The sequence below is a fragment of the Lontra canadensis genome, unplaced genomic scaffold (genome assembly GCF_010015895.1).
Source record: "Lontra canadensis isolate GAN:19392208 unplaced genomic scaffold, GSC_riverotter_1.0 scaffold11, whole genome shotgun sequence".
NCBI classification, from domain to species: domain Eukaryota; kingdom Metazoa; phylum Chordata; class Mammalia; order Carnivora; family Mustelidae; genus Lontra; species Lontra canadensis.
In genome coordinates, this window is record NW_022631005.1 from 233,910 (window position 1) to 261,566 (window position 27,657).

Sequence of the window (27,657 nt, forward strand, 5' to 3'; positions counted from 1 at the left end):
CCTCTCCTGTAAGATTTTCTTGCTGGCTCAAGGAAAAAAAAAATCAGTGGGAAGACAATGAGGGATGAATGAGTCATGCATTATTACAAAATGGAATATTTCTTTTACCTAATAAAAGCAAAGGAACATTAACAGGCAGCACCAGGTTTCAAAAGAATTTCCCATCACTGCCTGGTAAATTATGAAAGGCTAATCTCTATCCTCCTTTGTGCATTATGGACTGAGGTTAACTCACAAAAACCCAATTTTATTTAAGATGAGCAAAAGCTGGTAAGTATTTTGATGGAAAAAAAAAAAAAGGCGTTGAACTGGTAGCACACTATTTTCATGCAGAATGAGCAGTGTGCATACAACACAGCTATCACCCTGCAGTGGTCAGTTTTGTCTCCCTGTAAGGATTTTTGTTGCGAATCTACAAGTAAATGGATCCAGTCTTTATTTTTATTATTAGTCTCAACATTCTTAATTCAAAGAGCTTGAGGCCAGCGGAGAATAATTTCTCATGCACACAGGTCAGAGATGTAGTGTAACTGTGCTTGTAGAACCCTTGGATATTTGTTTGCTGATATAAAAAGGGGGGAAGGGTGCTGAGTAAGAGACAAATCCAGTTCCATTTAAGAGCAATATCCATACTTTTTGCTAAACTACTATAAGAAGCTGAAGTTTTCCCATATTGGTTCCCTGAACATTTCCCCTTTGCTTCCTCATGTTATGGTAATTAAGTTTAACCCATTATGGTTCTAATTGTTACACTGTATTTAAAGAATCAAAAATTATTTTTAAATGAATTCAGTCCATTTGTTGAGCACAATTTATCTCAGATTTCATTATCTATAGGGGTATGTGTCCAATGTGCCCAATCTACAGGGGGTATGTGTAGATTCTAATTTAATTAGGATATGAAGTTGTTCTTAAACCACGCTAGATATTAGAAATACTGATGATTGATTTTCTAAACATCCCCCAATTTTTTTATTTACTTGAGTATATAGTCCGTTCTTTTAAAATGTCTTACTCTTTAAAAAAAAAATTCTGAGGGCATCTGGTTGGTTCAGCTGGAAGAACATGGGACTCTTGTTCTCAGGATTGTGAATTTGAGCCCCATGCTGGGTGTAGAGATTACTTTAATCTCTTAAATCTTAATTACTTAAAAAAAATAAACTTAAGAAAAAAAACCAAAAATACTTCTTCAAAAATTTTCTAATAAAAGGCAATGGTTAATATTTACATCTATAGGTATTTCATTCCCACAAATTTATACCATTTTGTCATTAAATAAGACCAAAAAAAGTTCCTGTTCTAAGAGAAAATACAAGGGAAAGAACTTTCCTTGCCTAACCTAAATTACTTTTTAGTTTAGACCTAGTTTGTCATGTGATGACTAAAAATCCAAACGCCAGACAGCCCTTTAGTCATGTACAACCGAAGGTGAAGTTTATCCAATTCTCAGTAGACACGAGAAAAACAGACCCCAAAGGCAAATTTTACAGTAATTTTTTTTTCTCTCTACAATGTTTAACGCTCAATGTTTACATTACTATGTCAAAGAAAACAATCACCCATGTAACTCAAAGCAGCCCCCCCCTCCAGTATTTCTGATCAAGGTCCTTTATTATAAACCATCCCCAGTTCTTCAGCTGTAGTAACTAAAATTCAACCAACGCATAGAAAGACTGATGGTAGAGAAAATTCACGGCTGGGCAAAAGTGTACATTTTGTCTTTGAGAGGCAAGTCTGCTGTAGACTCTGCACAGTCACTTTTCTTCCCAAATAATTTTGGTACCTAATCGAGACATACTAGAATAACTGTAATTCGGGCAGCTACCCAGGGCAACAGGAGACAGAAAACAATGGCGAAGGAAGAAGTTCTTAGCTACTCTCAAAGAACTAGGGGTTTTTTAGTCGCATGATGCCTTTAATAACTTGCAATAATGCAACTTCTGCATTAATTTTGCTACAGCAGCTCTCAAGTTCAGAACTAACAGCAATGTTCTGATGTTCTAGACAGATATATAGTGCTCATCCTTGTATTTATCTGGCCATATTTAGATAGCTATAGATCTACTAATGATGGCTATCATTTATTATTACGTATCCATGTTCCAGGCACCTAGCTAAGCACTTTACATACAGAATCCCATTAAATCCGCAGAAAGATGCCCGTGAGGCGTATGTTATCCTCACTTCACAGCTGAAAGAAAAGAGGCCTACAAAAGTTAACTTCCTGCACTCCACAGCTAGTTGGTGGTAGGTAATAGTTGGCTTTTTAAACATCATGCTTAAACATTGACATTGGAAAAGGAGAGGGAATTTTGAAGTCTGAAGGTAGTTGTTTTCCTCTTTGATTCTCTTCAAGGTGGTTTCTCTAGTTATTTTTCCCTTTTCAATTTCAATGAGCAGCAATAGATGGTAAAACAGGAAGCAATGAATAACAATGGACGGTGAGAAAAGCAGTAATAGCTAACAACCCTAGACCTCAAGTTCAGCACCAGTACGTGCAACAGGCAGTGCAGCCTGCAAGGCTCTGTTCAGCAAACCCTCCCCCAGTGGGACCTTTGACGATCTGCACCAATTAGGTATGACTTTACCCATCCGGGAACCTCTGCTCCCTTCCCTTGTTCATTAATTATGAGATGTACCACATTCCACCTGATATCACAGTTCCTGTTCATATAGACTGAGTTTTACACATCTTAGTATAAACCCTGAATTTAGCACAGGAGCTTACACAAATAAAGGTCCATGAAATACCTGGGTAAGAAAACAAGACCAAATGAAGGTACCTATTTATATTGGGGGCGATATATTATAATAATTTACTATATACCTATATGTTATATAATAAATTATTACAATAAAAAAAGATGGGATTTGAAATCAGAGACACTTAGGTTTGAATCCTGACCTTGGGAGATTTGCTTGGTGCCCTGCTTACCTCATTTACATGCCTAAACAGGGCAGTTTAAAAGAGATGATGTATCAAAGGGAAGAGACTGCCTAGTAGTAAGCACTCACTAAATGGTGGTATTACCAGCAGTATTTAGTGTCTCATTTTGACCAACTCTTTGGCCTGCCCGAGACCTAACTCTGGCCATCCTCGATACTGATGGCACGTTTGTATATTCACCTCAATGAGGGTGAGGAGCATGGGAAAAGAAATGGAGAACAGGGGGCGCCTGGGTGGCTCAGTGGGTTAAGGCCTCTGCCTTCGGCTCGGGTCGTGATTCCAGGGTCCTGGGATCAAGCCCCGCATCGGGCTCTCTGCTCGGCAGGGAACCTGCTTCCTCCTCTCTCTCTCTCTGCTTCTCTGCCTACTTGTGATCTCTGTCTGTCAAAGTAAATAAATAAAATCTTAAAAAAAAAAAAAAAAAGAAATGGAGAACAGGCAGCATCTCCAACCCTCTCAGTTTCTACCGCTGTCTGTACCGTCTGTAATATAGAGAAGGGACTACAAAAATGGTGTGTGTATAGCGGGAAGCAGTTGTGTGAGGAATAAGAAACAAGCGGGAAACAGGGGACCCTGGAAGGGAACAATTTGCTGTTTTTCAAATAAAGACATTTCAATAAATGTCTAGTAATAATATTGAATTTATGCAAAACTGGTTTCTCATTTTCACCAAGTGTAGTACGACAGGACCAGGTTGTGGGCCGGACAAAAGTGCTGATCTTAACCCTGTCTTCTACTAGCTGTGGCACGTCCTGATCAAGTTACTCATTTCTTTCAGTCTTTGTTTCCTTATGTGTATAATTGATTGAAAGTACTTACATTATAGAATTAGATGAGATAATATATGGGAAACATTTTGTATTATTCCTGGCACAGACAATAATCAATAAATGGAAGTTTCCCTCCTTCCCTTGTATCTAAGGACTTCTATTTCCAAGATCAGGGTTAATATAGTGGGACTGTGGGACACATAGAAGGCCCAAAACCACTGGCCTAAGCAGTATAAGATTCAGGTCAAGCTGTAATCAGGTGCTTTAAGGACACAACACAGGCATCACTGTTCTACAATCCTTACCTTATCCTGTCCTGGCAATCTGAACCCCCAGGCTCAAACTCTGAATAATCCTTGTTCTGTCCACCTTCTCACCTCAAAACCTGCTTACAGGGAAGGGTCTTATCAATTTATTCATGCTAAGGTACAAATGACTGATTATACTTCCTTTTCCACAAATATCTGGTTTTTAATGTAAGACCTAAGACTTATGCCAAAGGAATAAATCTAACTATGAATGTCAGAACTCGTTAACAGTAAGAGTATTCTCTAGGAAACTGAAAGGACCTCACACAGAGAGCTACCTCCTTTGAATATCATGATGATACCACAGACTCATGAACACAATGTTCCAGTTAACTAAGTAAAGTCAACATTTCATCAGAAAAGCACCATAAAGGAATGTTCCAGCTGGCATAGCCCAGAGTTTGGAGAGATGAAGAGTAACTGGATTAACTATTGGGTAAACCTGGTTCAGGTTTAGCAAAATCCTGCAATTTCTATAAAACATTAATATTCAGATATTAATAACACAGCTTTGATTTTTGGGGTCCAGGATGGTAACACAGGAAGACCCTGAACTCCCCTCGTCTGTGTCTGTGGACAAAGCACATCTACACCTATTTATAGAGGAAGCCCTTCTGAAGGACGGAGGGTAGACTTCACAGCTTCTGCACAACAAAAGCCAGACAGCATAGAGAACCGCCTGACAGACAATAACAAAGGAAACCGCCACCCCTGAAACTGCAAACTGTAGTGGGAAGGAATAGTACTGAGGGGCTGTGGGCAGGCCACGGTTAAAAAAACAAGAGGGGAAATGGGTGGGGGGATGGCGTTACTGGGTGACAGGTATTAAGGCGGGCAATGATGTCATGAGCACCAGGTGTCACACACAACTGATGACATTACTAAATTCTACTCCTGAAACTCATAAAAAAATTAAAAAGCAACTACAATATGAAAGATCCAGTCCTAGCACTCTGCCAAATGGCAGGGGAGCTGCTGGAATTCTCTGAGTTGATGGGGCTGGTGAGGTCCATGGTTTACGTTCCCCTCCACCTGACAGCATGGACAGGAGCTGAGGGTCTGCCATCTCAGCAAGCCTCGAGCTGCCCACACCAACCCAAGCTGTGCCACCTAGGTGGCTCTGGCACAGGATACACCAGGCCACCCCAGTCGGTGTTTGCTCCAGCTCCAGCTGTCTTACTAAGATGACACAAGCATAAAGCACCCTGGAGCACACCAGTCCTACACCACTTCAGCTCCAGATGACTGCGGGAGCAACCCCAGTGCAGAGTGCTCTGGGACCTCCTGGCTCCCACCTCCTTTAGCTCCAGCTGCCCACCAGGGCACCTCCTGTGCTGAGCATCCCAGGACACCCGCAACTGCATCCATTTCAGCTGTCCTGCCAGAGCCCCTCTGCACAGAGCCCAGGACCCTCCTCTCTCCCCATCTAGATGTACTTCAGCTCTGCCAGGGTGCCCTTTGCACAAAGAGCCCCAGGTCCCGCTGGCTTATAACCATTTCAGCTTCAGCTGTCCTACCAGGGAGTCCTTGGCATTGACAACTATGGGACAGCCCACCCCGTGTCCTCTTCAGTTCCAGCCATCCCATAAGGACAGCCTGAGGACCCCCAGTACATGCCAGCCAATCACAAGACACACACAGTCTACACAGGGGATGACCATATACAAGACTATTCCTGCAAGCTTAGAAGTATCTGTTCTGACTCATCAAAACAAACACAGAAAGTGAAGCAAAATGAGAATACAGAGAAATATGGTCCAAATGAAAGAACAAGACAAAATATCAGAAAAAGAATTAAATGAAACAGACATAAGCAATATGCCTGATAAAAAGTTTAAGTAACAATCATAAAGATGCTCATGGACTGGAGGAAAGAGTGGAAGAACTCAGTGAGAACTTCAAAAAGAGACAAAATATTAAAAAGAATCAGAGTTGAAGAATACAGTAGCTAAAATGAAAACTACACTAGATGAAATCACCAGTAGATTAGTAGAGGGAGAAGAACAGAGCAGTAATCTGAAATATGGGTTAGTGGAAAGCAACCAAGCTGAACAGTAAAAAGGAAAAAAAAGAAATTATAAAAAGGAGGTTAAGGGATCTCTTAGACAACATCAAGTCAACAAACATTTGCATTATAGAGGTCCCAGAAGAAGAAGAGAGAGATAAAGGGGCAGAAAACTTATCTGAACAAATGATGACCGAAAACTTCTCTAACCTGGGGAAGGAAATCCCAAGTTCAGGAAGCAAACAGAATTCCAAACAAGATGAATCCAAGGATGTCCACACCATGACAAACAATCATTTAAATGTTTAAGATTGGGGCACCTGAGTGGCTCAGTGGGTTAAGCCTCTGCCTTCGGCTCAGGTCATGATCTCAGGGTCCTAGGATCGAGCCCTGTGTCGGGCTCTCTGCTCAGCAGGGAGCCTGCTTACCCCCTCTCTCTGCCTGCCTCTCTGTCTACTTGTGATCTCTGTCTGTCAAATAAATAAATAAAATCTTTAAAAAAAATAAAAAAAATAAATGTTTAAGATTAATGGTAAAGAGAATTTTAAAAGCAGCAAAAGACAAATAAATAGTTACACACAAGGGAATCCCATAAAGCTATGAGCTGATTTTTTAGCAGAAACTCTGCATGCCAGAAGAGAGTGGCATGATATATTCAAAGAACTTAAAGAAAAAAACCTACAGCCAAGAATACCCTACCCACCAAGGTTATCATTCACAATGGAAGGAGAGGGAGAGTTTCCCAAAAAAACAAAAGTTAAAGGAGTTCATCACCACTAAACTGGCCTTATAAGATGTGTTACAGGAACTGCTTTAAGTGGAAAAGAAAAGGTGATAAATAGAAAAAAATTATACATGAAAAGATGTAAAATAGGACAACATATACATAAGCTATGGCAGAGGAAATAAAGTAGTTTTTAAAGAATGTGTTTACCTTAAACTTAAGTGACTATCAACTTGGTATAGATTAATATATATTGAGGATGTTATATATGAACCCCAAACCCACAGTATCTACACAAAAAAATAAAGAGAACGAAAGGTAAGAATAACAGTTAAGCATCAACCAAAAAGAAAGAGAGCAAGAGAAGAACAAAGAAGTACAAAAACAACCAGAAAGCAATGAATAAAATGGCAGCAAGTATTTAGCTATTAATAATTACTTTGAATGTAAATTGTCTAGATGCTCCAACTGAAAGACATAGGGTGGTGAGGGTGGTGAAGGGGATAAAGAAACAAGATCTATGTATAGGCTGCCTAGAAGATACTCACTTCAGACCCAAATACACATAGAGACTGAAAGTGAATGGAAGGAAAAAGATATTTCATGCAAATGAAAGTGGAAAAAAAACTGAAGTAGCAAAATCTAGACAAAAGAGACTTTAGAGACTGTAACAAGAGACAAGGGCATTACATCATGATAGAAGGATCAATCCAACAAGAAGATATAACAATTGTAAACATTTATGCACTCAGCATTGGAGCACCTAAACACATAGAGCAAATATTAAAAGGCATAAAGGGAGAAACTGACAGTAATACAATAATAGTAGGGGAGTTTAGTACCCCAGTTACATCAATGGCTAGATCATCCAGGCATAAAATCAATAAGGAAACAGTGCCCTGAATAACACATTAAACCAGATGGACTTAACAGATATACACAGAACCTCCCACCCAAAAACAGTAGAATATACATCCTTTTCAGGTGCACATGGAACATTCTCCAAGACAGATGACATATTAGGCAAAAAACAAGTCTCAATAAACTTAAGAATACTGAAATCATATCATGCATCTTTTCTGATTATAAACCTATGAAACTAGAAGTCAATTACAAGCAAAAAACAAAACTAGAGAAAAACCACAAACATGTAGAGGCTAAAGAACATGTTACTAAAAGACCAATGGGTCAATAAAGAAATAAAAAAAAATACATGGAGACAAATGAAAATAAAAACACAATGGTCCAAAACCTTTGGGATACAGTGAAAGCAGTTCTAAGAGGGAAATTTATACTGATACAGGCCTACCTCAAGAAAAAGAAAAAACTCCAATAAACAATCTAGATTTACACCTAAAGGAAGTAGAAAAAGAAAGAACAAAGACTACAGTTAGTAGAAGAAAGGAAATGATGAAGATCAAAGCAGAAATAAATGAAATAGAACCTAAAACACAACCGAAAAGGTCAATGAAATCAAGAGCTGGGTCTTTGAAAAGATAAACAAAATTCATAAACCTTTAGGCAGACTCATCAAGAATAAAAGGGAGAAGACCCACATAAGTAAAATCAGAAAAGAAAAAGAAGAAACAGCCAATATCCAAGAAACAAAAAGAATTCTAGGAGAATACTATAAAAAATTATATGCCAACAAATTGAGCAACCTAGAAGAAATGGATACATTTCTAGAAATATACAAACAAAACTGAAGCATGAAGAAATAACAAATCTGAACAGACTAATTACTAATAATGAAAGAGAATTGGTCATCAAAAAACTCCCAACAAATTAAAGTCCAAGACCGGATGGATTCACAGGTAAATTCTACCAAACATTTAAACAAGAATTAACACCTCTTCTCCATAAGCTATTCCAAAAATTAGAAGATAAAGTTTCCAAATACATTCGTTGAGCCTAGCATTACTCTGGTACCAAAACAAAAAAAAAAAAAAACCATGAAAAAAGAAAACTATAAGCCAATATCCCTGATACAAAATATCCTTCAACATAAAGGCAAAAATCTTCAACAAAATATTAGCAAACCATACTATACAATACACTAAAAGGATTGGTCACCACAATCAACTGGAATTTATTCTGGGGATGCAAGGATGATTCAATATTTGCAAATCAACCAGGATGAAACACGACATCAACAAAATGAAAGATAAAAATCACGATCCTCTTGGGCTGCCTGGGTGGCTCAGTCAGCTAAGCCTTTGGCTCAGGTCATGATCTCAGGGTCCTGAGATCCAGCCCTGCCTTGGACTCCCGGCTCAGCGGGAAGCCTGCTTTTACCTTTCCCTCTGTTGCTCTGCCTCCCAGTGCTCTGTCTCTCAAATAAATAAAATTTTTAAGATCATGATCATCTCAAAAGATGCAGAAAAAGCATCTGATAAAGTATAATATCCATTCATGATTAAAAACCCTCAACAAAACAGGTTTAGAAGGAACATACCTCAATATAATAAAGGATATAGAAAACACAGCTAACATTACACTTAGAGGTGAAAAACTGAGTTTCCCTAAGATCAGGAAAAAGACAAGGATATCTACTCTCACCCCTTTCATTCAACACTGTAGTGGAAGTCCTAGCCATAGCAATCAGACAAGGAAAAGAATCAAAAGGTATCCAAATTGATAAAGAACACATTGAACTGTCACTGTTTGCAGATGACATGATAGTATACACAGAAAAACCTAAAGAATCCACCAAAAAGCTATTAGAAGTAACAAATGAATTCAGTAAAGTCATAGGATACAAAATTAATATACAGAAAAAGGTTGTGTTTCCATATACTAATAATGAGGTAGTTGAAAGAGAAATTAAGAAAACAATTCCGTTTATAATTGTACCAAAAAGAATAAGATAACTAGGAATAAACTTAACCAAGGAGGTGAAAAACCTATACTCTATAAACTAAAAAACACTGATGAAAGAAATGGAGGATGACACAAACAAATGGAAAAACATTCCGTGCTTATGAATTGGAGAATTAATATTGTTAAAATATCCATACTTCCCAAAGCAATCTACAGGTTCAATACAATTCCTATCAAAATACGAAGAGCATTTTTCACAGAACTAGAACAAATAATCCTAACATTTGTATGGAACCACAAAAGACCCCAAAAAAGCCAAAGCCTTCTTGAGAAAGAACAATGCTGGAGTTATTACAGCCCCAGAATTCGAGATATACTAAATATCTGTAGTAATCAAGAGTACAGGACTGGCGCAAAACAGACACAAATCAATGGAACAGAACAGACAGCCCAGAAATAAACCCGTGCTTAGATCGCCCATTAATCTATGACACAGGAGACAAGAATATACAATGGGGAAAAGACAGTCTCATCAATAAAAGATGCTGGGAAGACTGGACAGCTCCACGTAAAAGAATGGACTCTTTTCTCACACCATCTACAAAGATGAACTCAAAATGGAGTGAAGTATACTCTAAATGTGAGATCTGAAACCACAAAACAAAAAGAAAACATAGGCAATATCTCTTTGACATCTGACAATCTCTTTGACATATCTCTAAGACATAAAGGCCTCAGCAACATTTTTCTAGATGTGTCTCCTCAGGCAAGGGAAACAAAAATAAACTATTGGGATTACACCAAAATAAAGGAAAGCATCAAAAAAAAATAAATAAAAAGGCAACCTACTGAATGGGAGAAGAAATTTGCAACGGACATATACAATAAAGGGTTAGTATCAAAAATATATAAAGAATTGACAGAACTCAACACTAAAAAGCCAAGTAATCTTATTAAAAATGGGCAGAGGACATAAACAAATATTTTTCTGAAGACAGATGGCCAAAAGACATGAAAAGATGTTCAACATTACTCATCATCAGGGAAATGCAAATCAAAACCACAGTGAGATATCATGATACACATGTCACAATAACTAGAGTCAAAAAGACAAGAAACAACAAATGTTGGTAAGGATGTTGAAGATAAGGAACCCTCATGCTCTGTTAGTGGGAATGTAAATTTTTGGTGCAACTATGAAAAATAGTATGAAGATTACTCAAAAAAGTGAAAATACCATATGATCCAGAAATTCCACTACTGGGTATTTATCCCCCAATGTTGAAAACGCTAATTAGAAAAGATACATGTACCCCTATGTTTACTGTACCATTGTTTACAGTAGCCAATATGTGGAAGCATCCATCCACAGATGAATGGAGAAAGATGTGAGATACACACACACACACACACACACACACACACACACACACAAAATAGAGTATTACTCAGCCATAAAAAAAAAAGAATGACGTCTTGCTATCTGCAACAACATAGAGGGTATTATGTTAGGTAAAGTGAGTCAGACAGAGAAAGACAAATAACATGATTTCACTTAGATGTGGAATCTAAAAAAAAACAAAACAAAACAAACAAAAGCAGAATTAGACCTTACATAGAGAACTATTGGTTGCCCAAAAGGGAGGGGACAGGCAAAATGGGTGAGGAGAAATGGTAGACATAGGCATCTAGTTATGTAATGACTAAGTCACAGGGATGAAATGTATAGCATAGGGAATATAGTCAGTATATTACCATAGTATATGTCACTGTAGTGTAGTCTATATATGTCACCGTAGTATAGTGACAGATGGTAGTTACACTTGCGGTGAGCATAGCATAACATACAGAATTGTCAATTATACAATCACTATGCTGTATACCTAAAACTAATGTAACACCGTGAGTAACTAATTCAATTAAAAACAGCTTTCCTAACCCCCAATATCAAGTTGTATCATGAAGATTTGTGGATCCAAGCAAAGCTCACCCTAGATACACAGATTATTCATACCTTTTCTCCTGAATTATAATTTATAACCTAATTTTTCTCTCCATTAGAGCCAAGAATGGAATATATTGCAAGGTACTTAGTGACAATATGTCACATTACATTAACTGATAACTGCATGTTACCATACTAGGAAATGCTTCAAAGAGATGATGTAGGTTAGTTGTTAAAACAATCAATAAGCTAGACATTACAATTCTGACTTTGTAAATGGTGAGACAGAAGCTTAAGAAGGTTAAGTACCTTGCCCGAGGTCATTCGGCATATGGGAGGAATAGAATTTGAACCCAGGCCTATGTGACTTCAAATTCTGTGTCTTTCCTCTAGAACCGTCCTGCTTCTCAAATTATCTTTTGTTAACATGCAATTCTGAAAGGCTATCATTTGAATAAATTTCTAGGTCATTTAAATTCTGGTACCCTTTAGATCCCTAGCTATTTTAGTATTGCTTTCATTAGAATTTAGAGTATCCACCATATTCATCACTTAATCAAAATTTTCAAATACATTTTAAGTCAAACAGTAAAAACATCTACACAGAACTTAATAAATTCCTTTAGTTATGTTAGGATAAATAACTTTTTATGTTGCACGGGAAACCCTTACATTCTGCTAGGGCTCTAAATTTTTATGCTACTGGCATCAATCACATTATAATTCCTAACTTGGTCTTCATTACATAGCTCCTCTAGCATTAACATAATATCCATCTAAACAGATAATAAAGCACATCAGCGCATTCAGTTCAGTGTATAATAAATTTAAATTACACTAACATGGACACCACCAAATTCTGTATACTCTCACATGTTCCCTGACAGACTCGTATGCAATAATTTTAAACACAGGACATATGAAAACATAATGCAAAAAAAAAGTACAGCCCTGTGTTTCTTATTCTTTCAAGAAACAACAGAAACGATCAAATTTTCCAAGCAATAGTTTGGCGGGAGTGTTTTGCACTCTGCACGAAGAGCACCAGGCCTGGAGAGGGGGTGGAATGGCGCACAGCCCGGTTTCCAAGCCTGGCTCTGACTGAGAGCAGCCAACTCACTGAACTTTTCGAAGTCCGCCACTAAATGAACTCTGTGGCGTTCTCTGTGTTTGTAATAGATAATCAAAGGAGAAAGGAAGGTTCCTACTCATTCAGCACACAGGGGTATAAAGACTTGGGTGGGTCTACTGGGAAAGACCAGCTTGGCCATCTCCAATTCCCCACAACGTAGCTCTAATTTACTACAGGTTTTTTTTCTGGGACCCAGTCCTGTAAGCTCAGAAACTCAAGGTGATCATATTTCTTTCTCAAGAGAGAGTGACATTATAATACCAAGCTCAAAAAACTGATAAGGTAAAAGCAGAATGACACGTCTAGTTTATAAAGGTATGAGATATAATTATCATAAACTGGGGGACCAACATTCTTTCCTCTGGTAACATACCTATCCTAGAAACAAAAAATGATTAGGATGCTGATGAGAAAGGAATCAGAGCAAGTCAAGTGGGTTAGATGAGCTGGTACTGAATGTGGAGGTAAGCCTTATCCAGCCAAGACGGCCTTGCTCATATACAAGAACACTCACTGCCTAGTTAGTGGGGCTCCCTCATTTTAGACCATTGCTTAGATGGACCAAGCAACTTCCACCTCTTTGAGTCTTTTTCTTTGAGTCTCTTTATGATGGTTTTGCATACTTCTCAAATATCATAAATGGCTATTTTGAACCACAGTCCCAAGTTTTCACTTAAAAGTTCTTAAAGGATACTAGATTTTACCCCTGATGTATTGATAACAACTTATATAATAGGTGCTTTGGAAAAAATAAAATAAATGGAAGATGTTTTCTTATCCTGAGTTATATAATGACAAAGTAATATATACATGTAATATACATAAAATTGCCCATTACACATTCTAGTCTAACACCCTCCAATATTCAGCCACAAATATCCAATATCCAATGACCAGTTGGATGCTGCTGATCCTAACAACATTCTTTTCTCATTGTTCTTAATGAAAAGCTCAAATTGGCCTCCATGGGAAATTCTCAGTTTTTCCACCTCAATGAATTTTTCCTAACATAGGAAAGGTTATCATTGATTTCTTGATTTTTGGTTTACCCATATTTTTGGTATATTATCTGCAAGACTTAAAGAAACACTGTTATTATTCAGTAACAACACAGATGAAATTAGAGGAGCACAAACACCTTACGAACAACCACAGCAAAACTCCTGAATTGCAGACATTTCACATTTACAGAAAGCTTTTAGTTACATATTTGGAAATTACAACCAAAATGCCAACTCAGACCTATATAATGAGGAGTATTTTCAGATTTTAAACTGCCACATGAGGTTATTTCAAACTACTGCGGTCCAGTAAACATTTCACAATCAACAGTGTATCACAATAAAAATTTAGTTTTCTCCTTCCTCCAGTGACCTCCATGGACTGGGCTGGGATGAAGTCCTTGTGTTTTGGTTATTTTAAAAAGGACGTGTACCAACTTACTTAAACTTAAGGTACAAAAAGCTTATTTCCTTTATGTATAGTCCAATTAAAATATTCTAATTATAATTTATTTTAGTATTTCAAAGCCTCAATAAAGATAACTCTGACACATGGTATGAGGTATATTTGTGAACACATACCATTCAAACATACCTATTTTGAAAACCTGTTTCTATTATTTGAACATGGCAAGAGTGGCCTGAAGGCAAAAAATTTAACTTTCCTAACAATTACCCTGAGAAGAATTGTAAGCATGAGCATAATTCATAGATGTGTTCATTGTTCACCTCAGTGCTAGACATTAACGTGTTTTCTTGTAATGACACTGCCATATGGCATGTTTTACATCAAGATAACGATGTTTTTAAAAAAAGTAAAAATAGCCTCTTTCTGGGCACTTGATAAAATCAACCTTTTATATCATGTCTATAGTATTTCATTTTCTGAAATTCTTACTAGTTCAAAGGATCCTAATGAGATTAAGAGAGAACTTTAACAACCTCTAACTTACAAAAGATAGATTCTTCTATACACACACACACACACACACATCTTATGTATTCTTTTTTTTTTTTTTTTAAGATTTTATTTACTTGAGAGAAAGAGAGAGAACATGCACATGGGTGGGGGCAAGGGGCAGAGGGGGAAGCAGGCTCCCCACTGAGCAGACAGGCCGATGTGGTACTCGATCTCAGGAGCTGGGGATCACGACCTGAGCCAAAGACAGATGATTAACCGAATGGGCCACCCAAGTGCCTCATGTTTTATGTATCCTTATCCATCTCTATATATTCATACACACACATGTATATGTATGTATATGTGTATGTGTATATGTATATGTATATGTATATGTATTTCAGCTGGACATCTGAAGAGTAATTTGAGGCACGGGGACCAGGCCCAGAAGTGACTAGTACATTAGTCAATAAGACAGAAAGACTGTAATCAACTTCCTGCGAGGAGGAAGAAGAAAAGATTAAAGGAGAATTTAACCTCCATCTTTCAGTGACATTTGCTTGTACTGAGAGGGATCTACCCTGCTGCTTTCTACCTCCACAAAGGATAGGTTAATGGAGGATAATTTAAGGAGCAAGCAAAGATCTTAGGTTGAGAAGGTCAAATGTTATTTAAGGCTCTCTGGCTAGCTTGGGCTAGAGCTCTACTACCTTTCCCACCAAAATGTCCCCAAGAGCAACCAACGGTGAACAGGGACATGCAGGGACCCAGAGGTGGCTCTCTAAGTTCCCCAATAGCATACCCATATAAAAATGTTTTCAATTACTACTGGGCAGAAAGTGATGGTTTAGAAAGATGTGTCGTATTTCTCCCTAGGCTTAGCATGTCCCTGCCTTGTAGCAGAAAGCACACAAGCTAGTTTCAGGACAGCAGGCCTGGATGACTGAGAGAGGTCCAGGCAGATCCCTGGTTCTAGGGCCATGTCACATAGCACAAAATAGTCTGAGAGGTAACTGGCTTCATGATCCTGTTCTAGTCTTACTTTACAAGAACTTTCATTACTGTATTCTTCTGGATATTTTGATAAAAAAAAAAAAAAAATTCCAAGTCTGGCTTTTAGGCTATCCCCCGCTCAGTAACACTTACACAGAACTTTAGGTTCTACAAAGTGCTTTGTCACATAAACCACTGCATTGTATCCAATCCTGTTCTTCAGAAGGAAAATTCTATGATGCTAAGGTATTTGCAGATAATCAGTAAGCAAAGGAGCCATGATGGAAACCCAGCCCTCCTGACTTCATACTCTCTCTCTAATCCACTCTGCTTCCCTGACACCGGGAATATGATCACTTAACATGGCATGATAATGCCTCTCACCTTAGGAAGGCCCAGGTTTACAAAGACCCAGAGCCAAGAGCAAGGACAAGTATTTACACCTGAAAATGACCACCCCCAATTCAGTTCTAAGCCTGACAAGTGGTTTATAGAGAAGTATGGTCAACCTTGGTGATTAATTTCTAGCAATTAAAAGCCTTCTTTATTATTTAGATGGTGGTGAGTAAAGTTTTATGTTGCTTTTAATTAGATATAGGCAGACCATTTGACAAATGTCTATTGGGGCTTCAAGGAGAGTTATGGAGCAGCTTGCTTTTTTTGGTTTGCTTTTATATTTGTTTTTGCACTGGCTTTTTGTATTCCTTAGATAAAAACAAATCAACAAAACTACCCTCCAAACCAATGGATTGAGAGACTAGTCTCCTGAGCAACTAACTAAGCTGTCTTTAGAAAGAGGTAATTAAGCTTTCCATTAAAATTCACCAAAAAGACATACATAATTTACAAGGTGGAAAGCCATTTCAAGCTCATGGGTAAACAATTAACTAAGTCTTATATTGATAAGAAAGATTCCAAATTGGCCAAAGCAGTGATTACACAATTAGGTACATTTTATCTTTAAAAGAATATAGTCTAAAAAATTAAGAATTTGGGACATGTGATCAGAGAAAGTATAAATACCTCATAGGGCCCACTAACTCATTAAAAGAAAATATAGAAATGGCCAAATTATATAAGTACAATACAAAGTTCTAAATAGCTTTCATTCAAAAAATATTTTATTGAATATCTATGTTCTAGGCATTAGTGAAACTGGTGAATACTGGAAAATAGAGCCTTAGCTATTTTTGCAAGGACCTGGTATTAAACAAATAAAATACATACTTAATGAATCAATTATAACCGGGATAAGTACTGGATGGATAATGGATTTATTCCATCATGTTTTAATCCTGATGACCACATTCCCTAACAAAAGTTGAATTTATTTATGAAATCTATGCCCATGTCCTCCTTCCAAGCTGCTTCCTCTTCTACCAATCCTTCTGAGACTCTCTCAAGGGACTTCTACACATCTCTACACCCCAGATCTCTCTCTTCTCCCAATCTGGGAGTGCCTTCACTGGCCTCTAACACTGAAACCACAGGGCAATTTGGTGACCACCTCATACAGTCCTTTGATCAGAAATAATGCAAGCAGGGAGCTGCTGTTTATAAACATTCCTCCTTGGGGAACCTAGGTAGCTCAGTCGGTTAAGTGACTACCCCTGGCTCAGGTCATGATCTCAGGGTTCTGGGGTCGGGCCCCGCATGAGGCTCGCAGCTCAGCGGGGAGTTCACTTCTCCCTTTGCCTTTCCAACCCTGCTTGTGCTCTCTCTAATAAATAAAATCTTTTAAAAATAATAATAAATGTTCCTACTCAATCTTCCTAATAATTCCATCCATAAAGAGTTCATTTAAAAAGTTTTTTAAAGATTTTATTCATTTTAGATATATAGAGAGAGATAGCAAGTGGAGGAGTAGAGGGCAGAGGGGGAGGGAATGGGACAAGCCGACTCCACACTGAGCGTGAGCCAAACACAGAGCTTGATCTCATGACCCTGAGATCATTACCTGAACCAATATTAAGAGTCTCACACTCAACCAAGTGAGCCACCTAGATGCCCCTAAAACTGAAGTTCAGTGTTATCTACAGTTAAAAGCTTGGCTCCTGAGTAAAGACTAACCATAAAAGTTCTCTGCTCCACTTACTATAGTTATGGGACCTTGGGGGGAAGTTCCAGTTTCTTCATGTGTAAAACTGAAATGATAACAGTACCTACCTCATAGAGTTGTTGGGAGGATGAGATGAAATAATGTATGTGGAATGTAGGGAATGTATGTAAAGCATGCATTTTTAGTACCTAGCATGCAGAGAGCTCTCTCAGACTAGGTGTCGGTGATGATGCTGGTACCATTATCATTGCTGGCATCAGGCTTATCACTTAACAGTGTTTGGACTGAAGTAGGGGCTAAATGTCAAAAGAATGAAAATTAAAAAATCGATGATGAAAGATGGAGTCGACAAAGTTCATGGCACAGTTGTAAGACTCACTGAATTCTTTGGACTCATAAATGAATGCTTGTCTGGATGACTCTAGCCTCCTGCCCTTGAGATACTGTCAGAGTATATTTGATACAAGGAAAATGGCTATTTTCTTATAATGATCATGCCTTAAAATATCTTTTATCATGGGTTTTAAAAAAGTAACAGTTGGCCAGGGGTGCAAAGAAGAAGGGCAATTTAAATACTGTTTCCTCATTTGACAGCCAAAATGTATGCAAATAAGAACTGAAAACATGTTAGGAAATTTGTGACAACATAGGTATCTTAGCAACACAGCTGACTAAAGAATGAGACTGAATTAAAAACATTTGTTGTGTTAAGAGAACAGGTGCTACCTGAAACGCAAAGGAAGCTCAGGATTCACGACCTGCAGCTTTCAATCCTAACGATGGCTGAAGCATTGTGTTTAAACGAATATGGAGGACCAAACAACTATTACTGGAGGAACAGGGCAAAGTGCAATGGAAATTTATGGATGAATAACCCCCCTCTGTAATGATGTTAGAAAGAAAAGGGAATTTGCACAGTATCTACCATTAGTAAGTTTCGTTTAAAGTTCGATTATTTTCTTCCCAAGAACTCAAACCCACAACTTGTTATAAAACTGCAAGATGAAACTATTTTCAAATGTATGTCTTAATAAGGAAGACATTAAAATAAGAAGTATGATGTTTAAAAAAATAACTTGCCTAAAATATCTCCTCCTGCAGGATCAGCTGTAGATTTTTTTTTTCCTTTGGATGCTTTTGTTACATTTTTTCACTGTTAGAAATACCAAACCATGTCATCAGTCGAATAATATTTCCTTGCTTCCATTTTTTAAAGAACCCAGTCTCTGAAATCCTAAGTATAGCATTTAATGCATTATTTTCTACCAATGATACTGCTTTTAACGAACAATAAAGAGCGTGTTAAATTACTGATTGTGGGTCACATATTTAGACTTTTTTCCTCCTAACTCTGTCTCCTCTGTTGTTTCTGCTGTAGATTACATTAAGTTTAGAGTTTTACACCTCCACATTTTAAAAAACTCTTCAAAAGAGAGTTAGTGTCATTCAAAATGATGTAAAAGGTATGTGGGTTCCTGGTAAGGATGGTTTTCTTGAGGAAAAGTATTGTTTGAGTTGCAAGCTGAGGTCGTTGCTTTTTCCATGGAATAACATGTTTAACTTGGAAGAATAATTAACATAAATATTTGTTATTTTGACTTGGTGTTTTCTCAAAATTGAACAAAGTGAGCCAACCACATCAAGGAAAACAATGGACTCTTGATAAAATTCAAAATTTGAAGGGGGAAAAAAAAAGAATTTTGGAAATTTTATATCTTTCACTTCGAACATACAAGCTGCTTCCCATATTTAAATAAGTTTTCTGATGGGATCAATGGTGATATTAACAAATGCAATTTTTTGATATTATATAAAGAAATGTGTCAATGTTTAGATCTGCAGAACTCAGTGAACCGATATTTTCCAAATGACCAATGCACGATACTACAGAATCATGCACAGTTGGAAGATCCATTCAGAGTTCACCACAGAGCCATGGATTTTAGTGTACCAGAAGAAGAAATGCTTACTGTGAAGGTTTTAGCTAACACCACTGCAAGTTAACCTTTAAGAAACTGCCACTTATCCAGGTATACATATACACAGACACACATCTGTGAGTGTGGCATATATATACACCACTTATTCAGTTGTGCACGCACACACGCACACACACACACACAGGCACATAAATATATACACACACTGGAATATCACTCAGCCATAAAATAAAAAATGAAATCTTGCTATTTGCAACAATATGGATGGACCTGGAAAGTATTATGCTAAGTGAAATAAGTCAGAGAAAGACAAATACCATATGATTTCACTTATATTTGGAATCTAAAGAAAAAAAAAGTAAGTGAACAAATGAAACAGAAATAGATTCATAAATACAAAGAACTGGTGGTTGTCAGAGGGTAACAGGGTGGAGAGATGGACGAAATAGGTGAGAGGAATTCAGAGGTACAAATTTCCATTTACTAAATCTATAAGTCAAAGTACAACACTGGGAATACAGTCAATGATATTGCAATAATTTTGTATAGTGAAAGATGGTGACTAGACTTTTCATGGTGATCATTTTGTAATGTAAATAAATATATTACTATATTGTGCTTGAAATGAATATTACTGTATGTTAACTATACTTCAATAAGAAAACACATTACCATTTATGTAGTTTTGGTGAGATACCAAAGACAAATATCCACAAATACCTGAAAAGGCTATTCAGATACTCCTTATTTTCCCAAATGCACATTATTTGTATTAGGTCAGATTCTCTTCATAATGCTTGAACTAAAATAACATATCACCACATGGTGCACCTGGGTGCCGCAGTGGGTTAAGCATCTGACTCTTGGTTTTGGCTCATCTAGTGATCTCAGGGCCCTGGCATTGAGCCCTGCACTGGGCTCCGCACTCTGCACAGAAACTCCTTAAAGTTTCTCTCTTTCTCTCTCTCTCTCTGCCACTGCCCATGACCTCTTGCTCTCTCTCTCAAAATAAATAAGCAAATCTTTTTTAAAAAAGTAACATATCACCACAGCTTGAATGCAGAAACATCTGAGAATCCAATAGTTTCCTCAGTATTAAGACATCAAAGAGATTAAGAGAAATGTAAAAAATACCACTCTTCCAAGTAAATTTAATAAAATACGATTATCTTAATAATAATACTATTACATTAACACGCAATGGGCTTGTTTAAATGAATTACCAGATGTTTAAAAAAATCTGTTTTAATTTCCAATATAGTAAATGTCAATAGGTATGACCCAAATTGTTGAGGTTTTCAACAATTTTCAAAGTGTAAAGAGCTCCCCAGTCCAAAATGCTTGAGAAGCACTAAACTAATCCATTACTTATAATCCTTACTGTGCAACAGGATCTCACACACACACTATACACTCAGTCTCAATCTCTTTTTTGCTCTCTCCCATATATAGAAAGATGCATATATTGGGGCACCTGGTGACTGTCGGTTAAGCATCCGACTCTTCATTTCGACTCTTCATTTCGACTCAGGTAATGATCTCAGGGTTGTGGGATTGAGCCCTGAATTGGGTTTCATGCTCAGTGGGGAGTCTGCTTGTCCCTCTCCCTCCCGCTCTGTCTTTCCCCCAGCCCCGCCTCCTGCTCACACATAATCTTTCTCTTTTTCAAATAAATAAATAAAATCTAAAAAAAAAAAAGAAAAGAAAAAGAAAGACACATATATTAATGGGTGTCTGGACCCTGTATTGAATCTACTGAATCAAAATTTCTGCAGCCATCTCTATTGTATATAAAGTTTCATTTCTGAGTACTTTGACCAGAAATTGTTTATGACTGCATATTTTAGAACTTCCCAAGTTTATTTTATATTAATTTTTTTACTTCATTACTTTATTTCTAAAAAAGTTATTATTAGTAATAATATCCTTAATTTTTTTCTTTTCATAGTTATGAATGCTAATCCTTATTTATTGTTACTGGTTTCCCCGCTTCTGAGATACCACAGAAAATGATACCGTTGTCAAACTGTTAAAAAGACAAGAGGGTTTTTGTTTGTTTTATTTTTCTTTTATGTTTGCTTCTAAATTATAATAAACTCTCTATAGTTTTATGTATAGTCTCTAGGGTACTGATTTGAAAAACACTTCAGCGGCCTTCACAATCTTATTTATTTAGGAGGTGACTGTCAACTCAGAGGTCTGTTGTCAGTTTCAAAGAGCTAAGTAAGCTTCAACTTTGACAAAGAAATGCTAATAAGCACTTTGAAGACTGAAATGATGAAAACCTGAAGATGTCAAAGTGAATTCAAGTCAACTGCCAAAAACAAAAATGTATGCTGACTGTTCTTAAATATAATAAATGCAACATGCTTATCATAAATCTTAGTTGGAAGTATATTTCATTAGCACACAAATAAGCTATGTTAATCATTTAATTTGGTTCAGTCATAAAAACTTTTAAGAAATTTACAGATTCCATTCTATTAAGTATATTGGTTTACACATTGAATTATTGACAGTTTTGCACATTTATGTATAATTTACACTATCACGTAAGTATAAAATCTTTCTTACTTATTTTTGTTGTTGTTCCTATGAAAGAAACAAGACTATTTGGATTTGTACATTTTTGTGGTGGAGATAAAGAAAGGAGGGTAGCGTTTGACACAGAGAACTAAGCTACAACATAGGGAACAACACGTTTCGTTTTTTATGCAAAAAACTCAATAGTTCTAGGTTTTCTTGTACTATAAATGGGAAGCTTTTTATTCTTTTAACATTTGATAAGTTTATTAAAAAAAAAAAAGGCTGAACCTAAGCATTGCAGTTCTGGTGTGACAAGCCTCAGTGGGTGAAGGACCCATCTGAAGCGTCAGCTACCTTTGGGCAGCCTCCAAGTGTCTTAACTTCTTCCTTTTTGAATAATCCAATTACTCAAAAAATTGCGATCTGTTTAGGTTCATCTCTATGATGATACCAAGGGGCATTTGGTGGAAGGGGTCTGGCTGTCCTTTGTAATTTCACTGTTAAAAATAAAGTCGGTTAAGTACTGCCTTCAGCTCAGGTCATGATCTTGCAGTCCCAGGATCAAGTCCCACATTGGGCTCCCTGCTCAGCAGGGAGTCTGCTTCTCCCTCTGAACCCCCCCTCCAAACTCTCTCATTCTCTCTCTGTCAAATAAATAAAATCTTACACACACACACACACACACACACACACACATCCCTTGATAACTCTCCATAAACCTATCATCCCCAAACATAGCCATGTTATCATAATACCTACCCTCAAAAGAATTGCGAAAAGATTAAAGCAGATAGTCTGGTGAAGTACTCAGCCCACTTTCTGACGCATTGAGGCTCAATAAATGTTAGTTATTTCTATTATTATTTTTAGTTTTACAACACTCAGACATGTTAATTGGGAAGCTAGAAGAGACCTTCAATTTTCTGAGGCCACAGGGAAATATGTCACTGGCTCAAAGACTTAACAATCCTAGTTAGCATCAGAGCCAGGCCTGTACTTAAACCGGCATGTTTTTAGAGCCTTCCTCTTAGAATAGTAAGTTCTCAGAAGTACAGAATCTTAAGTCTGAAAAATCTCTTGAGGGTTAACAAAGAGAACTTACAGGTTGTGAATCATGACAGCTAAAAGGGACCTGAATATCATCTATGAGGCTGAGTTCTTCAACTCAGGCCTGTGCTTAAGGTGACATCATTAAAGTCATAAGACAAGCAGACATTCTATCCCAGGGGGATGCCCAATTAAAAAAAAAAAATGTTTTGGGTGTGTGCTAGAATGGCTGGATAAATAAGAGATAACATGATAATCAAAGCTCCTTTTGACATACTTGTTTTTGAGAAGGAAAGGTAGATCTTTCCGGAAAACAAATCTCAAAAAATAAGGAATTAAAGAAAGAAATAGCATAAAGAGAACATCTGATCCATATGCTGTGGACTGCTCCAAAGCTATGATCAAACACTGACATACATGGCTACAGAAAATCTTCTGAGTCTTAACACCAGATCAAATGTTAAAGATCTATTACTATTTAGGTTCTGTTTAAAAAAATTTTTTTTTACCTTCAAAGTTTAGAATATTTTTGTAAGAAACCAAAAGTGAAAAATAAAAACATTTGTTTAGACTCCAATATCGCTATGAACTAAAAAAATAGATATGGAAAAAATTACCCCCTCCTTGGTAACAATAAATGCTGCTTCCAAATAAAAGCATTTGTCACATTCACTAATTAGACAAAGGCATTTTAGGGTCTTTATCTATAAGGGACAAAGAGATTTCACTATCCAAACTGAAGTAAGTGGTAATTAGAATGTTATGTACACAAGATATCAAAATAGTTCTGGCTTAAATAATAGTTTTAGCTAAGACCACCCTCCCCCACCACCGCCAGTGCACGCTGCAGATATAAATTATGGAAATCCTTTCCCCTCAAAATGCTTCATCAATTTATAACTAGGTAACGCTTAAGAGTAGACAAGCGTGGCTGTGATCACATGTGAAGTTAACGTGCAACTCTCTATATTCAACAAATGCAGAAATAGGGTTCTCTCCCATGAAAGTCTTATACATTTTAAAGATAGAGATTATGCCAAGAAAAAACTATATACTTTTAAGTTGTCCCCCAAATTAATTAACTTATAAATTTAAATTTTTGGTTAACTATCATTATTTCTGAAGAAATACTGATTTTCAGAGCCTTAAATATTCTGGAAAAAAATTTTTTATTTGAAAGGGTAAAGCCATTTATCAAGAATAAACAAAATTCTAAATTTAGAAAGTCTACTAAAATGACTAGTATAATCTAAATTATGCTAATCTGAATAAACAAAGGAAACATTTTTACTTGATGTTTTGAAAAAAGATTACTTAAAGTAGACTTATTATAAAAGCAATGGTTATCAGTCACTTAAGAACAAAATTTCTAGACAAAAAGAGTTTTTCTATCTGTACCCTCATCTCACCATCATTTAAAATCATGAAGATAATTTTTTTTTAAGATTTTATTTATTTATTTGACAGACAGAGATCACAAGTAGGCAGAGGCAGGCAGAGAGAGATAGAGGAGGAAGCAGGCTCCCCGCTGAGCAGAGAGCCTGATGTGGGGCTCGATCCCAGGACCCTGGGATCATGACCGGAGCCGAAGGCAGAGGCTTTAACCCACTGAGCCACCCAGGCACCCCCATGAAGATAATTTTTTAAAAAGATTTATTTATTTGAGAGAGACAGAGAGAGAGCACAAGTGGGGTGAAGGTCAGAGGGAGAAGCAAACTCCAGGCTGGGCAGGGAACGTGATGCACGACTTGATCCCAGGACTCTGGGATCACGACCTGAGCCGAGGGCAGATGCTTAACGAGCGAGCCACCCAGGCACCCCAAATCATGAGGCTAATCTTTAAGTCTCTCTCTCTTTTTTTTTATTTTAAAGATTTTATTTATTTATTTGAGAGAGAGAGAGAGAGCATGAGAGGAGAGAGGTCAGTGGGAGAAGCAGACTCCCCCCCGCAGAGCAGGGAGCCCAAGGTGGGACTCAATCCTGGGACTCCAGGATCATGACCTGAGCTGAAGGCAGTTGCCCAACCAACTGAGCCACCCAGGTGCCATTTAAGTTTCTTTTTAATATTGTTGGTGTACAAGACAGAAAATTAGCTTCATGAGAAGATTCATGGTTGTCTTATTCTAGTCACAGTAGCCCAAATCAGTTACTCAATAAATATTTATAAAATGAATGAATGAAAAAATATATTAAGGGATTGGCTAAATAACTGTTGTATATAAACACAATGGAATGTTATGTAGCTATCTAAAACAAATGAGCAGAAATACACTTATTCACATGGAAAGATTTTTCCTAACAATAAAGCAAATTACAAGGCTGTTCATATAGAAGAAACATATTTTCTCTTTCCTTTCTCTTTTTCACTCTCTCTCACACAGATACAGACACACACACGCAAGTTCTAGAAGGATAAACAGCAGAATATTATTGGTTATGTTATCCCTCAATAGTGGGATTTGGTGTGATTTTAACACTCCTCTATTTTTTCAATGTTTTATTATTTTTGTAGGAAGCAAACAGGAATTACTTGTATAATGAAAACATAAAAGTTTAAAATAACCTGTGCATAGGAGAACTAGAAGGAAATCCATTAAAATGTTAACACAGTTGTGGATAGTGAAGCTATGGGTAATCTTTTTTTTTTTTTTAGTTCCTATTTTTCAAGTTTTTTATAAAGAACATGTATTTCTTTAAGACTAGGGGAAAAAAAACTCTCCTAAACTGATTCACTAGATATATCATCACAATTCCTTTCTTAAATTTAAGAATGGTTTTAGAGGGCACCTGGGTAGCTCAGTTGGTTAAGCATCTGCCTTCAGCTTAGGTTGTGATCCCAGGGTCCTGGGACCAAGCCCTGTATCAGGCTCCCTGCTCATTGGGAAACTGCTTCTCCCTCTCACTCTGTGCCCCCCTCCCACTTCATGCCTCTCTCAAATAATAAAATCTTTAAAAAAAAAAAAAAAAGAGTAGTTTCAGGTAACATGATTGGACTTGTTCACATAGATATAACGCAGTGAAAGAGTCAGTGTAAATAAAACATTTCTACAATTTTCTACGGTTTTCACACTCTGGTACTCTCCTCTCTCCACCATTATACCCAGTCCTCCCAGGCTTAAGAAGCACTAGACATCCCTACACTGTTGGTGGGAATGCAATCTGGTGCAACCACTCTGGAAAACAGTAGGGAGGTTCCTCAAAAAGTTTAAAATAGAGCTACCCTACGACCCAGCAATCACACTACTGGGTATTTACCCTAAAGATACAAATGTAATGATCCGAAGGGACATGTGCACCCAAATGTTTATAGCAGCAGTGTCCACAATAGCCAAACTATGGAAAGAACCTAGATGTCTATCAACAGACGAATGGATAAAGAAGATGTGGTATATAGATACAAAGGAATACTATGCAGCCATCAAAAAGCTCAAATCTTCCCATTTGCAACAACGTGGATGGAACTAGAGGGTATTACGCTGAGCAAAATAAGTCAATCAGAGAAAGACAATTATCATATGATCTCTCTGATATGAGGAATTTGAGAGGCAGGGCGGGGGGGTGGGGTTCTTGTTAGGAAGGAAGGGGAAAAAAATGAAATAAGATGGGGCTGGGGAGGAAGACAAACCATAAGAGACTCTTAATCTCAAGAAACAAACTGAGGGTTGCTGGGGGTGGGGGGTTAGGGATAGGGTGGACGGGTGATGGACACTGGGGAGGGTATGTGCTATGGTGAGTGCTGTGAATTGTGTAAGACTGATGATTCACAGACCTGTACCCCTGGGGAAAATAATACATTATATGTTAATAAAATTAAAGAAAATTAAAAAAGAAAAAACACTAGACCCCTACAAGGTGGCCAAAAACCACGTGGAATTCCAAGAGGGTCACAAGAAAGAAGTTATTGAGCTCCTGAGACCTGTTTGGCTTAGCGACTGTTCCAGATCACTGGAGAGCCTACTCTAATTAAACTGCCTTGAAAATGATTACTAAATTTCATATGCAAGTGGTTAAAACTATTTTTAAGAAATGAGAGTGAAGCCAAGGCTCTGCATCTAGTAGCATTCCCCTCATTAACTCATATACCAATAGTTTGGTCTGAGGAAGACAGGAGACAACTTAAAACAATTTCTCCAGGAATTTATACAACCCATATTCCATGCATGGGAGCTTGTTATACAGGAGAGTATCAGTCTTCAGCTGGGACTGGGCAGAGAACTCCAGTCTACAGGATTCTTGAGTGGGTTGTACCTGCAAGCTTTTAAGGATCACAGGGAGAGATAATCCAAATGTTTGAGTGGTCTCAATAAAATTGGGGCAAAAAAAATGTTTCAGTGGTACTCCACAGGGAATTCTGAAATCATACCACTCTACAAACAAAGCCTTTTCCTTCTGGGTAGACGGAAAGGAGGAAAGCAGAAATGGTAGTTTTTCTCACTGTGATACTTGGTTCTGCATGGTACAGTTCACATCCAGAGAGCTGACACCCGCCAACTGTGACTGTGACTAACATCTGTCACGGGACCTACTCCAGAGAGGAAT

The 27,657-nt window shown here is 37.4% G+C and overlaps 1 protein-coding gene across 5 annotated transcripts in view; it reads right to left on the reverse strand.

Moving 5' to 3' along the window:
- Positions 1-27,657, reverse strand: part of CHN1 (chimerin 1) — a 204,742-nt gene that overhangs the window by 48,242 nt on the left and 128,843 nt on the right. The window lies entirely within an intron of this gene.